General features: G+C 41.5%; 1 long non-coding RNA gene across 1 annotated transcript in view; it reads right to left on the reverse strand.

Annotated features, from left to right (window-relative positions):
* Positions 1-1,249: 1,249 nt before the first annotated feature.
* LOC112924071 (uncharacterized) overlaps positions 1,250-22,182 on the reverse strand; it is a 96,007-nt gene continuing 75,074 nt past the window's right edge. The window contains exons 2-3 of the long non-coding RNA XR_003235812.2: positions 6,877-7,037; positions 1,250-1,663 (exon numbers count right to left, since the gene is read on the reverse strand). This is a non-coding gene — a long non-coding RNA (uncharacterized lncRNA). The remainder of the gene's footprint in view (positions 1,664-6,876; positions 7,038-22,182) is intronic.

Here is a 22,182-nt window from a genome sequence, read left to right on the forward strand (position 1 = left end):
TTTTGCATGTCTGGGCAACAGATAAATAAGGTATTATTATCTATCTCTATATAAAAGCTGAGAGATATATCATTATTATATATTTTATATATAAAATTATGATACTGGTATTATATTTACATATATTATAAAATATATCATTATTCTATAAAAACTGAGATAAGGAATTAATTAAGTTAATTTTCTTTCATAGATTGTTGTAGCAGTGGCCCTCAATTGGTTCACACCTCCCTGAATCCACACCGTTGGGTAATACCTTTCACACTGACTCCAGGCATGGCCATGTAACTTGCTTTAGCCAGAGACAAGAGCAAATATGACCCAGCAGAAATTTTAAAGTGATTGCATGTTGAAGCTTGCCCTCCCATATGCCCTTTGGTACCCCAAGAACGCCATGATGAGATCGCCGTCCAAAGCCTGGGCTTGAGGTTGAGACAGCATATGGAGCAGAGACAAGCCATCCCAGCAGAGTCCTCCTCAACAAACAAGCCTATCAATCTCCAGGTAGGTGAGTGAGGCCAGCCAACCCCAGAGGAGCCACCTACTGACCTCAGAGATCCATCACATCAGCTAGATCAGAACTGTCCAAATGACTCACAGAATCATGAGAAATAATAAATGTTTGTTGTTTGAAGCCAGTAGCTTGTGACACAGCAAGACCTAACTAATACATTCCCCAAGAAAGCCTATTCAGGTTAGACTCTAGAGGTCTCCATCCCCAGGCTCATGTTTGATTGCTGTTGCTCCTTTTCTAGTCAATGCTCAGGTTGAGATATGCAAAACTTAGGTATCTTAGGTACGATCAAGCCTCTTCTTGAATTCCTCAAGAGCAAAGGCCATGACTTTATTTTTCTAGTTGGCTTAGTACATCGCTTTATTCATAATATGCTCAGTACAGAGTATTACTTTCCTGAAAGGGAATGAAAGCTTAATTCTTATGAGGATAGAAGGTGAAAGCTGCATGTGGTATGTATATCTCTCAAATTTTATATAGGGCACAGACATTTCTAGTTACAAAGATTTTATTTTTTTATTTTTTATTTATTTATTTTTTACTGGTTATGTCCAATTTTTAAATTATTTATTTATTTATTTTTAATACATTTATTTTTTATTGGTGTTCAATTTACCAACATACAGAATAACACCCAGTGCTCATCCTGTCAAGTGCCCCCCTCAGTGCCCGTCACCCATTCACCCCCACCCCCTGCCCTCCTCCCCTTCCACCACCCCTAGTTCGTTTCCCAGAGTTAGGAGTCTTTATGTTCTGTCTCCCTTTCTGATATTTCCCACGCATTTCTTCTCCCTTCCCATATATTCCCTTTCACTATTATTTATATTCCCCAAATGAATGAGAACATACAATGTTTGTCCTTCTCCGATTAACTTACTTCACTCAGAATAATACCCTCCAGGTCCATCCACGTGGAAGCAAATGGTGGGTATTTGTCATTTCTAATGGCTGAGGAATATTCCATTGTATACATAGACCACATCTTCTTTATCCATTCATCTTTCGATGGACACCGAGGCTCCTTCCACAGTTTGGCTATTGTGGACATTGCTGCTATAAACATCGGGGTGCAGGTGTCCCGGCGTTTCATTGCATCTGAATCTTTGGGGTAAATCCCCAATAGTGCAATTGCTGGGTCGTAGGGCAAGTCTATTTTTAACACAAAGAAGATTTTAGATTAATAATCTATCCTGAGAACTAACAATCTATCCTAAGAGAGAAAACAGTAAGGAAGGAAAAAGCAAGAATCATGTTTTTGTCCCCATGGTACAAAACAGACTCTTGCAGAGTCACTGAGCTGAACATCTTGAGGGAGCACCATTCACATCGAGGTCAATGTCAATAGTGCCCCCAGGTTGCATAGTACACAACATACACAGCTGTACATTAGGCCCGGGCCTGACACATAGTGAGTGTTTAGTGAATGAATGAGCAAGCGAGTGAGCATGTGTGCACACATACACATCGTGTGTGTGGCATTTAGCAGAGTTTTAACTGGAAGGAAAAATTAATCAAATTAGAATGAGTATCCCTGGTTAGTGGGGTCCCACAGCACAAACCACTTTGCTTTTGGTGCGAAAAAGCGAGAAAACGACCAAATAAATTGTGTACATCAGATAGAGATTCAGAGAAAAAAAGAACTTTGACCTAATGTTGCAGGTTAAAAATAATAGTAATAATAAATAAAAACTCATTTTGGTTAATGGTGACACCTAGTGGTGTATCAAAATTTGTGTTTATTCTTCCCATCTCTTTCCTTTGCTTCTTCTATTTGTCGGTAGCCAAAATAGCCAACCCATGTGACTATTTAAATTCAAATGAACTAAAAATAATAATAATAAAAAAATAAATTCAAATGAATTAAAACTAAATGAAATGAAAAATTGAGTACGTCACATTTCAGGTGCTCAGTGGCACCAGTGGCCATTCAGCGCGAACGTGATCATCTCCATCACTGCAGAAAACTCTACAGGAAAGCCCCAGCCTGGAGCTTCGTTATCTACCTGTCTTGTCTCTTTTTACTTGTCACCACCTCTTCTCTAAGTGATGATTCTGCTCCTGCCCCTCCCTCCCTCCCTAGTTTATTTGGTAGCTTTCTGTTTTCTGTATATTATTATGTAAACTCATCAAAGTGACCTTGCCAAGTGAACACAAAAATATATAATCACGTTGGACAGTTTATTCAGGACAGTCAGTGATTCACAGCATCTTGTTTTCCATGCATTGGAACACATCAAAATATTTTTAAACTCAACACATCAACACATCATTTAAAACAATTATAGCCCAAGCTTTTTTTTTCTTCTGCTTTTTAAATCCACAGGTTTCTGCCTTTCTACTTTGTCTTGAGTTAAAGTAGCTTTAAAATTAAATAGTATATCTTTTTGTAATGCCTGAAAAAATTTTTTGTAAGATTTTATTTTTTTAAAGATTTTATTTATTTACTCATGAGAGACACACAGAGAGAGAAGTAGAGAGATAAGTAGGTTCCACACAGGGAGCCCGATGTGGGACTCGATCCTGGGACTCCAGGATCACACCCTGGGCCAAAGGCAGGTGCTCAACCACTGAGCCACCCAGATGTCCCAAGATTTTAGTTTTAAGTGATCTCTATACCCAGTGTGGGGCTTGAACTCATAATCCTGAGATCAAGGATCTCACGCTCTACCAACTGAGCCAGCCAGGTGCCCTGAAAAAAATACTTTAGAAAAAAATACTTTTTATGCATAGAACAGCTTTGAAATAATACACAAATTTTTGTTGAATACTCTTTTATAATATTTTTACCAGATTTTTATGCATGTGTATATATGTATCTGTGTATGTATTTGTCTCCATGTATAACTTTTTTTTTTTAATTTATTTATGATAGTCACACAGAGAGAGAGAGAGGCAGAGACATAGGCAGAGGGAGAAGCAGGCTCCATGCACCGGGAGCCCGACGTGGGATTCGATCCCGGGTCTCCAGGATCGTGCCCTGGGCCAAAGGCAGGCGCTAAACCACTGCGCCACCCAGGGATCCCCATGTATAACTTTTTAAATTACATTCTAAATTACTTTTGAAATGTAAAATCATATCTGAAAATAAATGTCACAACCCTGAGAGGATCAAACCAAAGACTTTCCAGGACGAATGAGCTCGTGGAGAGAAGGTAATTTCTGAATGAGACTGCAATATTTGAGTGGTGATGCATCTCTTTAAAGAGATAAGGAAGGGGAAGAGAGAGGTAGCACCGCATTAACTTTAGATTTATGTCTAATGACAATTTGCCCAGAATCAGAATGCACTAACCAGTGGCCCTCTTGACTGTTGATAGAAATTTACATTAGAAATGAAGCCTTCCTTTTCCTTCCCACCCCTAATCAGAGAGGAATGACAGAGTCTGTCCCTTTAGCACCCCCCTCAAAAGGGACCTTGGAAAATGCTAACAGCTTGGATTTCCACCTCACTGTCCCTAAAGGCTTGATGAACAAAGTGAAAGTGACCATCTTTCTTCCTTTTCCTCCACTCCCCCAGCTCGGTATGGCCACCTGTCCTCCTTAGAACCACCAGATTTCAAGGAAAAAAAGGATGAAGCTTGCGATCTCCCCTGACTTCACATCTGGCTTCAGCCCAAAGTTACTCAAAACTTGAATTTAGGTAGGATTTATGTAAAGACTTGTATTTCTTATTGATTGAGAGAGAGAGAGAGTGCACATGCGCAAGTTGAAGGGATTGGAAGAGCAGAGGGAGAGGGAGAGAGAGAATCTCCAGGAGACTCCCCACTGAGCAGGGCACCCCATGTGGGGCTGGATCTCATGACCAGAGATCATGACCTGAACAGAAACCAAGAGTCGGGCACTTAGTTGACTGAGCCACCCAGGTGCCCCAAGACTTGTATTTCTTTAAAGAGGGATTTGGGGACCAGGAAAGAACCAGCATGCCTGTAATATAAGTAACAGCTCTACTGCCAATTTGAGAAAAAGGGAAACTGAGGCAGGGCACAGTAAATGTGATGTGAGCCAGTACTTTTGCAGCCAGTACTTTTGACTTCCTGTAAGCCAATTCACATCAAAACCATATAATCATATGCCCAAACCAAACTGTAGCATCTCTGTGTGGATTCCTCTAAATAAAGTGCCGCCTGGACCATGCCACCCAGGGGATGGTTTGTGGTTCTTTCTGACTGCGGACTTCTGTGGTGCCAACCTGGCCTCGGGCGGAATCATGGTCTTCCTAAAGGAACAGAGGTTTATGTGTTGGCTCCCTGGGACACTCAGGAGTCCCTTTCTCATGGTGCTCTGTGTTGGAAAGACAAATAGCCCATCCCTTTGGCACAGGACCATCATGGTCCTTATCCCAAGGCAGACAGGCCATGGGGAATGGAAAACTCAGGATCATCATGCTACAAAAGCCTTAAAACACTCCCAGTCCACTCTCCATTTTATGGAGCAGGACACTGAGGCCCTAAAAGGTTAGGAGGTCAAGTCACCTTCACCTTTAAAATTATGTGAGGGGAGTACAGTGCTGCAGCCTCCCACCAGGCCTCCCAAACTACTTGGCGCTGCTTCGCCTGCACCATCCCAGCATCCCTGAAGCCTCCTGTGCAAAGACTTCCTCTAGCCTCATGGAAAGATGTGAACACCTTCACGGTATCCATTCGTTAATATGAGGATTGACACTGAGGATTACTCAAGCATGTGTTTTCATGCCAGATTTTATTTTATTTATTATTATTTTTTAAAAGATTTTATTTCTTGAGAGAGTGCACATGTGTGAGAGCAGGGGGAGGGGCAGAGGGAAAGGGAGAGAGAATCTCAAGCAGACTCCCGGCTGAGTGCGGATCCAGCTCCGAGCTCCATCTCTTGACCCTGAGTTCATGACCTGAGCTGAAATTAAGAGTTAGATGCTCAACCGGCTGAGCCACCCAGGTGCCCCTGGGTCAGATTTTAAATATACATCTGTGCTAATAAAAGTAGCAACTAGGGCAGCCCTACTGGCTCAGCGGTTTAGTGCTGCCTGCAGCCCGGGGTGTGATCCTGGAGACTCGGGATCGAGTCCCATGTCGGGCTCCCTGCATGGAGCCTGCTTCTCCCTCTCCCTCTGCCTGTGTCTCTGCCTCTCTCTGTGTGTCTCTATGAATAAAAAAATAAATAATCTTAAAATAAATAAATAAAAATAAAAGTAGCAATTAGCCACATGTAGCGACTGAGCTCTTGAAATGCAGCTACTATAAATTAACATGTGCTAAAACTGTAAAATACACATCAGAATTTGAATAGTTGGTATGAAAAAGTACTTAATAATTTTCATGCTGATTGCATATTGAAATAACATTTTAGCTATATCAGATATTATTTAGTGTACTACTAAAATTTATGGATGTGTTTTTACTTTTTAAAATGTGGTTACTAGAAGATTTAAAATGACATCTGTGGTTCACATTACATATCTGTTGGACAAGAGTATAGACCCTGCCTTCTGCTTTGCATTCATCTGATATTCAGTTAGAATCACTTGGTGTACGTGCACTTAACATACTTACCCTAGAGGAAGGGGGAGGAGGGGAGACAGAGGGAGAAAAGCAGGTGACTTTGTGTCCCACGGAGTGTGAAATAGGACATAATGATACCACTGTCCCCTTCGGTGGGGGGGGGGGGGGTCCCAATTCCCATGCTTGGCTCCCATTGGGTACCTTATACTTTTCCAAGAGTAGAGTCCAATGTTTTTCCACCTGCACCAACGTGGATAAAGCTCAAGAACCTGACATTGTTGTAGATGCCAACAGATAATTGGCTGTACAAAAAATTGTAAAACTGCAAAGCAATATATTACATATAGGCATGCATGGGAATGATAAATACCAATTAGGGATGCTTTCGCCTCTAGGGAGAGCGGAAGGAGAATGTGACTGGGAAGTGCCCCTAATAGTCTTTCTTTAGCTAGGTGGCGGCGTTATGCATTGTTTGGTATTTATTTTCTGTCCTTTTCTGGACCAGAAATATTTCATAATATAAGTGCTTAAAATGCATACTTTTCACAGACTAGTGAGATGTTGGTAGAGGCAGCATGTATTTTTGGTGTATATGTGTTTTGGTTGCTTAATATTGTTAGTGCAAATTCCTAGGTTATCCTCTATTTATTCCCTAAGAAGCCCATTGCTAATATGGGGAACTTCCAAAGAAAGGATTGCCTTTAAACTACTTTTCCTTTTAAATACAGGTATGTGGATTGTATATACACACTCACAGTGACTTGGGGATGCCACAATGTTTCACTTATCAAATGCTACATAACAAACCACTCCCAGGACTTAATGACTTCAAACAAATTAATTTATTTCTCCTAATTTTGTGGGCTGGTTGGGTTTTACTGGTCTCACCTGGGCTTATGCAAGCAGCTGCTTCCAGCTGGAGCTCAATTGAACTGGAAGGTTCAAAAAGCCTCACTGACGTCTGGCAGCAGTTCTGGGCTGTCCTCCAGGTGGCCTCTCACCCTCCAGTAGGGCAGACTAGCTTCCTTTTGTGGCAGTCCCAGGGCATTCTGAGTGACAAAGGCAGAAGCTGTAAGTCCTTTTGAGGTCTAGGCCCTGAACTCATGGGATGCCAGCTTAGCCACCTAATATTGGCCAAAGCAGGTCATTGACCTGATGAAAAGATAGGAAAATAGACTCTGCCTCTTGGTGGGAGAAGCTACAAAGAATCTATGGCTGGATTTTTCATTCACCACACATGTATTAAAATATTCATTTGCTCATTTGAAATACACATGATACAGGGCAAACCTGGAAAGTGTAATCTGAATTTCCACCATTTCCCTTAACTGGTTAAAAGAAAAAGCATCTACCATTGAACTATCCAAATGCAGAAGTTTTAATACTATTTAAACCTAGATAATTTAAAAAAAAATAATATTCTTTTTTTAATGAAAAAATAAAAGAGTGTCTTTTTAAGCAAGAATGATGAAATTCAGGCCTGCAAATTGAGTCCCTGGCAGGAGCATCTGCTACCACTTAATATTTAACTACGTAAGCCCCAGACAATGAGAACGGGTGGGATTTCATAGTTTGGAACTTACCAAGCTCCATCTATTTGCTACACTCGTTTTTAGTTCCTGTGGAAATCTGCATTTTAGGAAGACAATTTGAAGGGCACAAAATAAAGCTAAGAGGAGTGTAAGTGAGCAAGGGGAAGACAGCTCCAGCAGGACAGCAGGTGCAAGGGTTCTGTCTCCACCTGAGTGCAGCTGAGTATTTGTTACATGGGATTGTTACATTGGTAATTCCAGGGGAAAAGAAAATTAATTTGGGGGAAAACCCATTCTGGAATGGCTCCTGTTTTCATCTCGAAACTGTCTTCTCAGTCTGTAAGACTGTATTCAGTGAAAGAAAAAGTGTCCTGGAAATGATGGACACACTCAGGCATCAGGAAAAGTCACTGGTAGAAGGAAGTAGGTGATTTTCTTGAGGAGAAATGACCAATGACCCCAGCAATTCACAGAGTATGGAGCAGAATCAGGGGCCTGGAGCCAGGCTGAAAACAAGCTAGAGTAAGGCAGGTGCGTAAGGCAGGTGCAAATGGTCTGACTTGGAGGCGCCAGAAGGGCGAGCCCTGCGCCCTCAAGAATCTGCTCGCTTCCTTCCTGCCATGATCCTGCAAAACATTAGCTGGCCTTCTAAAAATGAGAAAAAAGAGAAAGAGAAGCAAAAGGAAGATCCTGAGACATCACCCACCGGACCAACAGCCAAGATGGGGCTGTTTCGAGCAGTTTGTAAGGCACCCCAAAAAGAGAAGTTAGTTAAGGCCTGTTGGTGGCTGTGGAGTCCTGCCTCGCCCCCTCACTAGCCGTTTGAACTTGGGTGAGTAATAGAATACCTCTGAATGTCAAGTTTTTATTTTTTTATTTTTTTAAAGATTTTATTTATTTATTCATGAGGGACACACAGAGAGAGGCAGAGACATAGGCAGAGGGAGAAGCAGGCTCCTCCCTGTGGGGAGCCCGATGTGGAACTCGATCCCAGGCCCCTGGGATCACGCCCTGAGCTGAAGGCAGACAGACGCTCAACCACTGAGCCACTCAGGTGTCCCTGAATGTCAAGTTTTTATCTGTAAAATGGGAGCCTAAGGTGATGTGCATTGTGGGCCAGGCATGCAGTAAACCCTGTTTAAATAACTTAAACTGGGGCAGCCCCAGTGGCTCAGCGGTTTGGCGCGGCCTTCAGTCCGGGGCCTGGTCCCGGGGTCCTGGGATCGAGTCCCACATCGGACTCCCTGCATGGAGCCTGCTTCTCCCTCTGCCTGTGTCACTGCCTCTCTCTCTCTCTCTCTCTCTCTCTCTCTCGGTCTCTCATGAATAAATAAATAAAATCTTTAAAAAATAAATAAATAACTTAGTCTTCCTTCTGGCCCAGATCCAGTGGGCCCAGAGGTGCAAATCTCAGCATGACTTCAATTGTTAAACATCTTGTTGTCTTAAGAGGCAAAGGTAGGTGCACCTGGGTGGCTCTATCAGTTAAGCCAGGTCATGATCTCAGGGTCTTGAAATCCATCCTCTCCTCAGGCTCAGAGCTGGTGATATAGCCTGCCTGAGATTCTTGCTCTCCCTATGCTCTTCCCCATCCCCTTCCCCACCCCCCAGCTTTTTTTTTAAAGAAAGAGGCAAAGGTAAATACTTCTTGAGAGCCTCAGATTTCCAAATGTTGCCTGCATTTCTGCATTGGTGTCACTCCAGATATAATATGCTAACTCTTTTAATGGTGGATTTTCCTTCCCACAAAGCCTTTAAAAATAATATAATTTCTCTGAGTTGTGTGCCGTTTGCCAGGAGACAGGAGAGTAGAGAAAATGATCTGTTGAGTTTTACTTTTAAGCATAATATAATCCTTGAATTAACTTTAAAACATATTTATTGCACATTTACTATGTGCCAGGCAAATACAAGCACTCAGGTGAGACAAAGAAAAGTAAAACACAGTTCTTGCTCTTGGAGAGTTTCTGGTCCAGAAGGAGCTAAATCTAGGATATAGTTATACTCAAGGACCACCACCAGGTAGGAAGAAGGTAAAACCAGGGGTTTTGAAGGAAGGGTAGCATTTTCTCTAGATTTTTATCAGATCAACAACACTCTAATAAAAATGATGCCCTAAAAAGTAGTGATTTTCCTTTCTCTGTGTTCCCTTACACATCCTTACTTCAAACATTTTTGTGATTTTTATAGTATATTCGCAGTACAGTTTTGTGCTCTCCTGAGCATCAAGTTATAAGCATTTCCTTTTACTAAATAGTTTCCATCATAATTTCCATCTGTTAGTGAATATAATTTCCTTTACCATCCCCCACTGTAGGATAATTGGGCTATTTCCAGTTATTTCATAGTTACAATTTATGATGTAAAGGGTATCTTTATGCATGTGGCTTTTTTTCTTCTTTAGCATCCTTTTCTTTAGCTTAGGTCTACAAAGTAGGATTGATGGAGGTCAAAGAGCATGAATATTTCTATCTCTTGAAATATATTGCTCTGTTGTCCCCTTCTACCCCCAAAAAAGTTGGACCCATTAACAATGTCACCAGCAATCTGTTTCACCAATATGTCAGCATTGGGTGATTTTTTTTTTTGTTTTTTATTTTTGTTTGTTTTTTTTAATATGCTCATTTCATAGCTATATCACAGTGCTTCATTGTTGTTTTAATTCACATTTCTGTAATAACTATGTTTCCATATCCTGCCTGGTTTTACCTTGTAGTGACTTCCTGCTCAGGTCAGGTGAACAGGATTCTACAGGCAGAGAGCTGGTGAATGGGCCCTTTGGGGAGAACAAATGGCTCAGGCAGGTGCAGAGGTAGAAGGAAGACCTTTTTATTTTTATTTTTTTTTAAAGAATTGTATTTATTTATTTGACAGAGAGCACAAGCAGGAAGAGTGGCAAGGAGAGGGAGAAGCAGGCTCCCCACTGAGCAGGGAGCCTGATGTGGGGCTCCATCCCAGAACCCTGGAATCATGACCTGAACTGAAGGCAAATACTTAACTGACTGAGCCACCCAAGTGCCCCAACACAGACTTTTTCAATGAGGTGTAGGGTAGACCAAAAAGAGGACTGGTGAAGATGAGGCTAGAAGGGAAAGTGAGACAACACGTGCAAAAGTTTGCTTTGAATCCTATGGGGGTTTTAGTTTGTTTAATTTGTACAAAATGCCTCATAGGACTGAACAATTGGGATGCTCTCTTTGCATTCTGATTAATCCATGGCCCCAGCACCCAGAACAGCCAGCTCCATGTGCCCCGGTCACCTCTAGTCAAACAAATTCCTACCCCCTCCCATCTTTTGGACCTGGGGCCTGCTGGTTCCCTTGCTCAGGCCCACCTGCCTCACCTCCTCTGGAGCCCTGGCCTCCCAGGGGCCATCCCACACTCACTCACAGGGCACGGCATGGCTCATGCTACTTGATTTGAGCTCTGTCCACCTGACCCAGCCCAGCAGCCGGCATCAGTCCTGGGCATTGGATCACCAGGTTTACATTCCTCCTGTGCCCACCCCAGCGCCCTTGAGGATATGTTCCCTCTGTCCTGCAAGAGGATTAAAAACCACCCAACTGGGAAAGAGGCATCCACGGTGTCTTTCCTTGTCTACCAGGAAAACTGGGCAGCCTGAAGCAGAACTATGGAGGAGGAGTGTGTCGTCCTTTGAGAAAGCACCTAGTCCTTGGTTCCTGAGTTCTGTGGAATCTTCTGTAGTAGTGTTTGCAAGTATGCAAATCCCAGATGTGAAATAAGGCTCCCTAGACAGTGGCCTGGGAGCTCCCTATGACCCAAGGGTTCCACTTCTGATTTTCAATAAGCAGACTTTTTGATAGAAAGCCCTTGGTTCCACCGCTTCCAACTGCATGCCTTTGGGAAACTTCTTCACCCCACTAAACCTCAGTCTCCATGTGAAGTGGGACTAATAAAACCAATGTGAGCTATTGCAAGGATTAAATGGAATAATGTACATAGAGGACTTAATGCCTGGTGACATTCCATAAATGGTTGTCACAATAATTTGGGTTGATTTGGTCAGCTGCCTACCTCTGTGCCGATTCTGAGTTCAACACCCATGATGAAGTTGCTGAACATCTGGCCCCAAGCCCTCAGATCATACCACATACCCAGGGCCATGGCCTCCAACCAAGTCTCTAGACCAGAGATTCCTTTCAGATATCTTGGGTGGGTCAAAATGTGGGTCTCCCAGTGCCCACCCATGTTAGTAGCCACTGTTCCTCCAGGGCAGGCAGAGGGGAGAAAAAACCAAATCCATGGACACAAGTACAACAACCTTCTGGCTGCACCCAGGGGCCTGAGGTGGGGCTTTCCCCCAAAGGCATCGCAGCTTCCACACTGGTTAGGGGGCTTGCAGCACATGGCACAGCCAAGTCTCAGAGGCCCCTGATGGGCTACTTAGCACGGGGTGCTCTGCTCAACCCCCAGAGCGAATGTCATTCCCTCCTGGTGCTCTCCCCACGGGAGGGGGAAGGCTGAGGACTCTGGCCCTGGGTGCTCTATGTGGACAAGCTCCACTTGTCTTGGAGGAAGGTGTGAAATCATGTCTGTGGCAGCGCCGTGGAAGGAGCAAAGAGCCACACGAGCGTAGGGATCCCAACCATGAGTTCTGGCCTGAGCCACGCCCCTCGGCTTCACTGACCACTGAAGGCAGCTGTGGCCTGTGATAGTGAAGCAGATTGCATGGTTCCCCAGCATGGGTTTTCAGTACTTCCTTTCTTTTCAGACAAGACAGATTAAATCACATCCTCATCAAACTGGAGAGATGCCCCCAGCTGGGGTCTGGCATAAGCTGTGTGGATGATATCATTCACATTCCAAGCTTGTCCCCACACTTACCTGGCGCATATCCCCTAAGGGAAATCTGGCAGCTCCAAAAAGGAGAAAAACAGTTGCTTTTGATCCTGGACTACAGTTGGCTCTCCTATTGCGGGAGAGCAATTATTATCTCGTCTTAACTTGACGTTCAAAAACATCTCAATATCTGTTTTTTATTAACTATATCCCAGCAGACAGTATAAGACAAATGAAGGAAAAGGTAAAGCTTTGAACGTTATCTTAGGGACCCGCTGGAGGAAAAGTTTAAAAGAACAATCATATGAGGGTGTATTCAGTGCTTCCCTCCCCTACATACTGCCTGCATTCTCTCTTGATCGTGACAAAGATGTTGGGGCCTGTTATTGCCATTTTTAAACAAATGGGTCTCAGCTATTGGAATCATCAATATTTTATGTTTTTTTTTTTTTACAATGAAAAAGAAATTAAGCTTATGTCCACTTTTAGTAAAGCAGTGGAGATACTTTTCGTCCTGTACCAAAACACAAGTTCCAGTAAATGTGTTGGTTGCATGATTCTTTTTTTTTTTTAAGATTTTATTTATTTGAGAGAGCAAGAGACAGAGAGAGAGCACACAAGCAGGGGAGGGGGAAAGGGAATAGCAGGCTCCCCGTGGAGCAGGGAGCCCGACGTGGGACTCGATCCCAGGACCCTGGGATCATGACCTGAGAGCCAAAGGCAGATGCTTAACCGGCTGAGCCACCTGGACCCCCAGGTTGCATGACTCTTGTATGTTCTTTGAATATTTCCCATCTGTTCTTTGGGTGGGCTCAATGCTTACATTTGCAGGGGCTAAAACAAGAATTTAAGTGGGAGCTCTGTGGCCCACAGCAGCTCGTGCTGCTGCTCTGTGCACACTGTGTTCTGTTCCTCACCACAGAGGGCTTGTATTGTGTAAAGATGATCCCGTCCAAACTTCATTCTTGTGCTCCCAACAGAGCGCCCCTTGGCTACCTCTTGGGGTCCCAAGTGTGCACATCAGACACACTGCCCACCTTTGGGAGGACAGATCTGGGGAAAAGCTCATCAAAGGCCCTAGAGGAGGTCTTGGGATCATTTCAACAGAGAATCCCAGGGACCCCAGAGTCTCATTTGGAAGGTGCTTCTTATCCCTGGCCCCCCTTGAATCCTTCTTACTCCATGGGGAAGAGCCCATGCAGAGGAGGGCCTGGGCAGATGGTCCTGTAAAGCAGAGTGTATAGGGCAGGAACCCTGACTGCTCCAAGGGCGATATTGAGGACTGTGTGCCATTGCCAGCCGAGCTGGGAAGCCAAGGGAAGAAGCATTGGGTGTCCTAGTTCTAGAGGACTGATAAGCATATCCCTGGCCCTGATGGAAGGCCCCAGAGTGGAACTCAGAAGGACTGGATGCCCTCACCACCTAAAATGTCTCTTTAAAGCTGGCCTCAGCCCACGCATTCCCAATTTATTCCCAGCATGTTTCCAATTAAGGACTACCCCCGCACACACACACTTTGCCCCACCCCCTCCCTAAAATGATCTAGGACTGAAGCGGCTACTGCAGTAGATTTAACCCATGAGGCCCCATTAAGTGTGCAGAACTGACAAGGTGCAGAAATCAGAGGGCAGATCCGCTCAAAGACCAGACAGGAGAACAGGTGAGAAAAATGGATGCTCAGCCCTTCCTTCTGTTCCTGAGTTAGAGTACCTGGATGAAGGTGCTTACAGACCTAGGATTCAGTGGGAAAGGAATAGTGCGGAAGCTGGTCCTGAAACCCGCCACTTAAGTCACATAACAACTTGTTATGAGCCTCGGGTTCTTGACTATAAAACAAAAATAGATCTCACAGGGCTATGATGTGTGTGTTGAGATAATGTAGATGAAAACATTTTATGCTATAAAGTGCTTCACAGATGTTAGAGTGTTACTGGGTAATTTGGAGATCTTTACAAGTCACTTTTAAGAAATCATTTTAACGAGATGTACTTTGTATACCATAAAATTCACCCATTTGGGGTGTACAACTTGGTGATTTTTTCCGGTAAAGTAAGAGTTATGCAACTTCGGCTACAATCCAGTTTTAGAATATTCCATCACCCTAAAGGGACCCCTGATGCCCATTTGCTGCAGAGCCACATTCACAATCCCCCCTCCCCCCCCGCCCCAAGCCCGAGGCAACCATTGATCTGGTTTCTGTTGCTTTAGATTTGTCCTTTCTGGACATTTCCTCTAAATGGAGTCATATAATATGTAATCTTTTACATTCGAGTTACTTTTTACAACATTTTATATGTTGTCGTTTCCTTTTCCACCCAGCAATTCCCAACTCACCCAATGATTTAATCCTAAAAGTTTATGTCTTGAGTTGGCCTTTGAACCTCACTTAGGGTTCCCCAAAGAAATGATGTTGTAAGTCATAGTTAAGTTCCCAGGCCAACTCCCAATGCCTATTTAACCCTAAACAGAGCCAAATTAGAGTATAAATACTTCTCCCAGCCTGAACTTTGGGTCCTGGGAGAAAGAGGCCACAGGATTCTTAAGGGACATAGGAAAGGATTCCCTCCTGCTTTTGCCTAGACAATATGCTAGTAACATCTCTGGGGTGGGCAGCTCTCTCTAGATGGAAGTGGGATCCTTGGATTACCTGCATTAGAATTCATTCACTCAACAGAAGCATTTTGAGAGCTGCTACGAACCAACCGTCTATTCTTGGCCCTGTCCCCAACTTGGAAACAGAATCTCTGGGGGTAGACCCCAGGAATCTATCGTATTTTACAAGCTCTCCAAGAGATGAGAATGCACAAGAAAGTCTGCGCCTTCTCTGCTGGACTGGCTGTCCCTGAATTTAGGAGGCTCTAAGCCATCCAGACCTAGGCTAGCCACAAAATATCAATGACCTGCCTCCCCTCCATTAACAAAATGGTGTAGCTCTTGTCTGCTAGATAATAAAAGAGCATCCAACATCCAGTACTGCCCCCGTACGTTTCTGTATTTTCCAAATTTTCTTGTCAAATAGTTTAAAATTAGAAAGAGGGAAAACATAAATAACAACATAGACAAAACTGGATTCTATGACCCCTGTCCTTCTCTGCTCGGAACCCTATTATAACTGCACTTAATAGTTTGTTGATTGTCTTTCTCCTTCTTGTTGGTACCCAAGCTCCTGGACGGCAGGCTGCCTTTGCTATATTCCTACTGCCTTGCAGCAGCTGGCAAATAGTAGGTGCTCCGTGAGAATCTGCTCAGGATTGTAAAAGATAACAAATCTGGGGGTGCCTGGGTGGCTCAGCAGGAGTCTACTTGAGATTCTCTCTCTCTCTCTTTGTCCTTCCTCCCCCCTTAAATAAATAAATCTCCTTTAAAAATAAATAAAAAAGATAACAAATTTGATAGAACAACTCAATACATGGGGTTAATGCTCCTATATACTTGAAGGTAGTTAAATTTTTCAGAGACTGTTTCTAAGTGCCAGATGGATGCCTGATGATTCCCTGGAGTTTCTGGCAGAAATTAAGGGAAAATGAAAAGTCCAGGCTTTTTGAAGAAAGATGATTTGGGGCCCAGAGGTCATCAGAGGCAGACTCCTGCTTTTCACTACCCCTTTCCAGTCTGTGGTACTTTGTTACAGCCGCCCAAGAAATTTATACACTGCCTCGCCTCACTACCATTTTTCCTTCGCTCTTGCTGTACCCTGGGATTATGTCCCTCCCAAAAATGTTAGGACATAAGTTTGGCCTCAAGCTCTGTTGTCTAAGGCAGTTAAAAATAGTATATATATTTTTAAAATATATTTTATATATATTTTTGTATATATAAATAATGGTAATATGTATAATATATACATTTGTATATATAAGCATATATTTGTGTACATATGTATACATGAGGTGAACTTTGACGCATGAAAGGTAGGAGATGATTTTATATATATGTATATATCATATAGCATATAGTTGAGTCTATTTTCTTATCCAATATGACAGTCTTTGTTTTAATTTGGATATTTAGCCCATTTACATTTGTTGTGAATGTTGATATGGTTAGCTTTAATTCTATATATACATATATAAAATTATAGGAGATGATTTTTAGGAGGGATATGTTTATAAATTTGTAAATTGGGCTCTGGGTGGCTCAGTGGTTGGGCATCTGCCTTTGGCTCAGGTTGGGATCCTGGGATCAAGTCCCTCATTGGGCTCCCTGCAGGGAGCCTGCTTCTCTCTCTGCCTGTGTCTCTGCCTCTCTCTCTGTATCTCTCATAAATAAATAAATAAATAAATAAATAAATAAATAAATAAATAAAATCTTTTTAAAGATGCATAAATTATTTTTGAAAGAACACATAAGAAACTGGTAAAAATCATTGCCTCTGCAGAGGAGGAGTGGTAGAGGACAAGGATGAGAGAGAGAATTTTCTGTTTTTCTTTTTGTGCCCTTCGCATGTTGAACAATGTGGATTTGTTGGGGTTTTTAAGGTAGATTTTAAAATATTTCAAAGACAGCATAGGAAGGCCAGAGGCCCTAAGGAGGACACAGTGTGTGTAGAGTAACTCATGTAGAATGACCTTGATGGACAGATAATAGATGAGAGATATGATATCCCAGAAGCCAGCATGTTTTGCACCAAAGCCTAATTAAAGTGGATCACATTGCAGGGAGTGAACAAGGGCAGGTGTCTCCCTCCACTCGGGTGATACACATAAGCCCCCAGGATAACGGAGGATGGGTGCCCTAGGGAAAAGAGAGGATAAAATACTGATTTCACTGAGCTTAAAATTAAAATGACCCAGAAAACCCTCAAGGGTCTGAATTTGCCTGGAATCACCTGTTGTCTTGTTGGTACATTATATTTCACTAGAAGGCAAGATGGGAGCTCATGGTAGTGTTGCAAGTTACATTATAGAAAGATAAAATTAGGTTTTCTTTTCCGGATATCCAAAGTTGTAGCCTGGGAAGGGTAACACCCACACGTGTGTTAACTGGCTTAGTCCTGTCAACCACCCCTGCAAGGTTGGTATCACCCTCATTTTACAGATGGGAAAACCAAGACTTAGAGAAGTTAAATGACTTTATTGAGGTTGTATAACATTTAAGTGTTAGAGCTGAGTGTAAGTGTCAAACCTAGGTGCTTCTGGATCCCAAAGCTAATGTTATCTTCAGGACTCCACATTCTCTATTAAGTGGGGTTTATTTCAGCATTTTTCCAAGAGAGGTTCACACATCTGCCAATGAAAAGGCCAGTTGGCTTTTAACCAAATGATGCTTTTGGATTGTGAGTAGGAGAGACCGAAATAGGAGAGGAAAGGGAAAAATAGAGGGAAAGACATGAAGCCCCAGTCCCACCCATCTCTGTTTCTCTTTCTGGAGCCTCCTGTCCAACTGGTTCCTTCTCCTTTCAACACAATTTGATTTAGATGTGTCTCCACTCAGCCCAAATTCCTGGTGACCCAGGATTTTGGGGGCCTGATTTGTGAAGGCTTGAGCTGACAAACTGGGCCATCATTTCAAGCAACAGGATGTCTATTATTACCAGTCCCCCAAGAGACAGTGATGATCTGGGTGTGTCTTGATGGTGAACAGTCACAGTCTGTTTTCTCAGTCTGGCTTTTTAAAATTCAAAGGATTCTGCTCCCAACTGGTTCTGTGTGATCAAAGAGCAACAATATTCCTGTGGCAAAACCTTATAGATTATTTATATAAAAATAAAAAGGATGCCTGAAACTATGGAAACTGGAAATCTTCTGACCTAATTATGGTTAGTAATAGGAGAGCTTCATGTTTATCCAACACTTCCTTTCCCTTAGGCCCAGAGTTACGAAATCCATTTCCTGTTGATCTACTTATTCTAACAGTTATTGGGAAAGAGGTTTTAAAAATCTCAAATGATAATTATGCCTTTGTTTATAACTCCTTGAGGTTTTTTTCAGTTTTTGCCTCATGTATTTTGAAGCTCTATTATAAGGTGTACAAATGGTTAAGATTATTGAATTGACTCCTTTGTCATTATTTTATTACTCTATCTCTGAAATCTGCTTTGTCTGGTATTCATATAACCACTCCAGTTTTGACTAGTGTTAGCATGGTGTATTTTTTGTATCCTTTGACTTTTAACCTATTTGTGTTTTTATAAAGTGTTTTTCTTGTTGATAGCATATAGTTGAGTGTATTTTCTTATCCAATATGACAGTCTTTGTTTTAATTTGGATATTTAGCCCATTTACATTTGTTGTGAATGTTGATATGGTTAGCTTTAATTCTATCATCTTGCATTTTGTTTTCTATTTTTCTGATTTTTTTTTTGTTCATTTTGCTCTCTTGTTCTGCTTCTTTGGGGGGATAATTAGATAGTCTTCATAATTCTATTTCTCTCTCTTTTTTAAAAAAATATTTATTCATGAGAGACCCAGAGAGAGGCAGGGACATAGGCAGAGGGAGAAGCAGGCTTCCCACAGGGAGCCTGATGTGGGACTCGATCCCAGGACCCCAGGATCATGCCCTGAGCTGAAGGCAGACGCTCAACCACTGAGCCACCCAGGCATCCCTCTTTTCTTGATTTATTAGCTATAACTCTTTGTTGTGCTATTTTAGTGACTGCTTTAGGGCTTATAGTATACATCTTTAACTTATCACAGTTTAACTTCAATTGACATTATAGCACTTGTTGTGTAACATAAGAACTTTATAATATAAAAATCTTATAAAACATACCCTTCTGGCCTTTGGGTATTGTCATACATTTACTTCTAAATGATGGCATTATTATTTTTGCTTTTTTTTAAAAGAAAAAAACTTTTATTTTAATTTTTAAAAGGTTATATTATTTCACAAAGAGAGAGAGCATGTGCACAAGTTGAGAGAGAAGCAGAGGGAGCAGGAGAAGCAAACTCAGGAGTCCCACGTGGGGCTCAATCTCACGACCCTAGGATCATGACCTGAGCTGAAGGTAGACACTTAACTAATTGAACCACCCAAGTGCCCCTATTTTTGCTCAAAACAGTCGACTCTCTCTCTCTCTCTTTTTAAAAGATTTTATTTATTTATTCATGAAACACAGAGAGAGAAGCAGAGAGACAGAAGCAGATTCCCTTTCAGGAGCCTGATGCAGGACTCAATCCCAAGACCCTGGGATCACGACCTGAGCTAAAAGCAGACATTCAACCAATGAGCCACCCAGGCATCCCTAAACATTCAACTCTCTCTCTTTTTTTTTTTAAACTCTCTTCTAAGGAGATTTAGCTAAGAAGAAAAAAGTCTTTAAATTGCTGACATAGTTGTCATTTCTGATGCTCTTCTTTTATGAGGATCTAGGTTTCCCTCTGGTATTGTTTTCCTTCTGCTTATAAGACTTCCAACAACATTTCTTGTAGAGTAAGTCTGTTGGTGATGAATTTTTTCAGCTTTTGAGTATCTGAAAAAGTATCTTACCTTTCTTTTTTCTTCCTATAATTCTCTTCTGCACATGCATAACCTTTCCCATTATTAACATCCTCCACCAGAATGTAACATTTGTTGTAATTATCCCTACATTGACATATGACAATCATCCAAAGCCCACAGTTTACCTTAGGGTTCTCTCTTTGTGTTGTACATTCTATGGGTTTAGACAAATGTATGGACATGTATCCACTGTGTTAGTATTTTATGGAGTATTTTTACCATCCTAAAAGTCCTCTGTGCTCTGCCAATTCATTCCTCTCACTCCACCTCCAGGCAATCTTTTTGCTGTCTCCATAATTTTGCCTTTTCCAGAATGTCATATCGTTGAAATCATACAGTATATAGCCTTTTTGGGTTGACTTCTTTCAGTTAGTAATATTCGTGTCTTTTCATGGCATGATAGTTCATTCCTTTTTAGCACAGAATAATATTCCATCTGGATGTAACACAGTTTATTTATTCATTCATCTATTGAAGGACGTCTTGGTTGCTTCCAAGGTCTGGCAATTATGAATAAAGCTGCTATAAACCAAGGAGTGCAATTCTTCATCATATGGTAAGAACATGTTTAGTTTTATAAGAAACCTTCAAACTATCTTCCAAGTGGTTGTATCATTTTGCATTCACACTAGCAGGAATGAGAGTTCTGCTGTTCCGCATCCCCACCAGCAATTTGCCAGTGTTGACAGTGTACCAGATTTTGGCCATTTTAATAGGTATATAGTGACATCTCATTGTTTTAATTTGCATTTCCCTGATGACATATAATATGGAGTATCTTTTCTTTTTTTCTTTTTTTCTTTTTTTAAGGAGTATCTTTTCATATACTTATTTATCATCTGTATATCTTCTTTGGTGAGGTGTCTATTAAAGTTTTTTTATTACATCTCTTTTTTTTCTTATCATTGAGTTTTAAGAGTTCTTCGTATATTTTGAATAACAATCCTTTATCTGTTATGTCTTTTGCAAATATTTTCTCCTAGTTTGTGGCTTATCTTCTCATTCTCTTATCTTCATTTTTAAAGATATTTTCATTGAGTATAGAAATCAAGTTTGGTAGTTTTTTTTTTTCTCTTAATACTTTAAAGATGTCATTCCTCTGTCTTCTAGCTTGCTTTGTTTCTAACCAAAAAAAAAATCTGTCATCTATTTTTGTTTCTCTGTAATATGTCTTTTTCCTCAGCTGTTTTTTATTCTCTCTTTATCACTGGCTTTAAGCAATTTGATTATGATGATGTGCCTTGGTGTTGCTTTCTTCATGTTTTTGTGCTTAGGATTTGTCAAGCTTCCTGGATCTGTAGGTTTATGGTTTTTACCAAATTTAGAGTATTTTTGGCCATTATTTCCTCAAATATTATTTTTGGTCCCCTGGGCCCCTATTCCAGAGACTCTAGTTTCTAAATTACACATATGTTAGGCCACCTAAAGTTATGCCACATTTTACTGATATGCTAACTTCTCTCGAGTTTTTTTTTTCCCAAGTTTCATTTTGAATAGTTCCTATTGCTATCTCCAAGTTCACTCTTCTTTTCTCTGCAATGTATAATCTATTAATCCTAGCTACATTTTTCATCTTGCACATCATAGTTTTCATCTCTAAAAGTTCAATTTGGGCCTAGTTTAATCTTCCATGTCTCTACTATCATGGTCATTCTTTCCTCTAGCTTCTCAAAATATAGTCCTAATAACTTTTTAAAAATATTATATGTGGAGTTATATCATCTGCATTCTTTCTGGGTCAGTTTTAACTCACTGATTTTTTTTCTTATTCTGGATTGTACTTTCCTGCTTTTATGCATGCCTAGTACTTTTTGTTTGGTTGCCAAACATAGTGAATTTCACTTTGTTGGATGTGAATATTTTTGTATTTATTTATTTTTTACATTTTTTGTTTATTTATGATAGTCACAGAGAGAGAGAGAGAGAGAGAGAGAGAGAGGCAGAGACATAGGCAGAGGGAGAAGCAGGCTCCATGCACCGGGAGCCTGACATGGGATTCGATCCCGGGTCTCCAGGATCACGCCCTGGGCCAAAAGCAGGCGTTAAACTGCTGCGCCACCCAGGGTTCCCTATTTTTGTATTTATATAAATATTCTTGAGTTTTGTTCTGGAATGCAATTAAGTTGGCAATAATTTGATCATTTCAGGGCTTATTTTTGAATTTTGTTAGACTAGATCAGAGTTACATTTAGTTTCGAGTTAATTTTTTCTCTCAAGGCAAGAATTTCCTTAGTACTCTCGTCAATGCCTCTTGATTTGTGATGTTTTCTGCTCTGGCTGTTGGGAGCAGGAGTCACTTTGGGCTCTACATGACCTCTGAGTACTGTTCCCTCAAATCCTTTTGAGTGGCCCTTTCTCTTGTCTCAACAAGATTCTTCACATGCATGGGCTGGCCAGTACTCAAATGTGTACCCAAGGGCAC

This window comes from Vulpes vulpes, chromosome 15 (assembly GCF_048418805.1).
Source record: "Vulpes vulpes isolate BD-2025 chromosome 15, VulVul3, whole genome shotgun sequence".
Lineage (NCBI taxonomy): Eukaryota > Metazoa > Chordata > Mammalia > Carnivora > Canidae > Vulpes > Vulpes vulpes.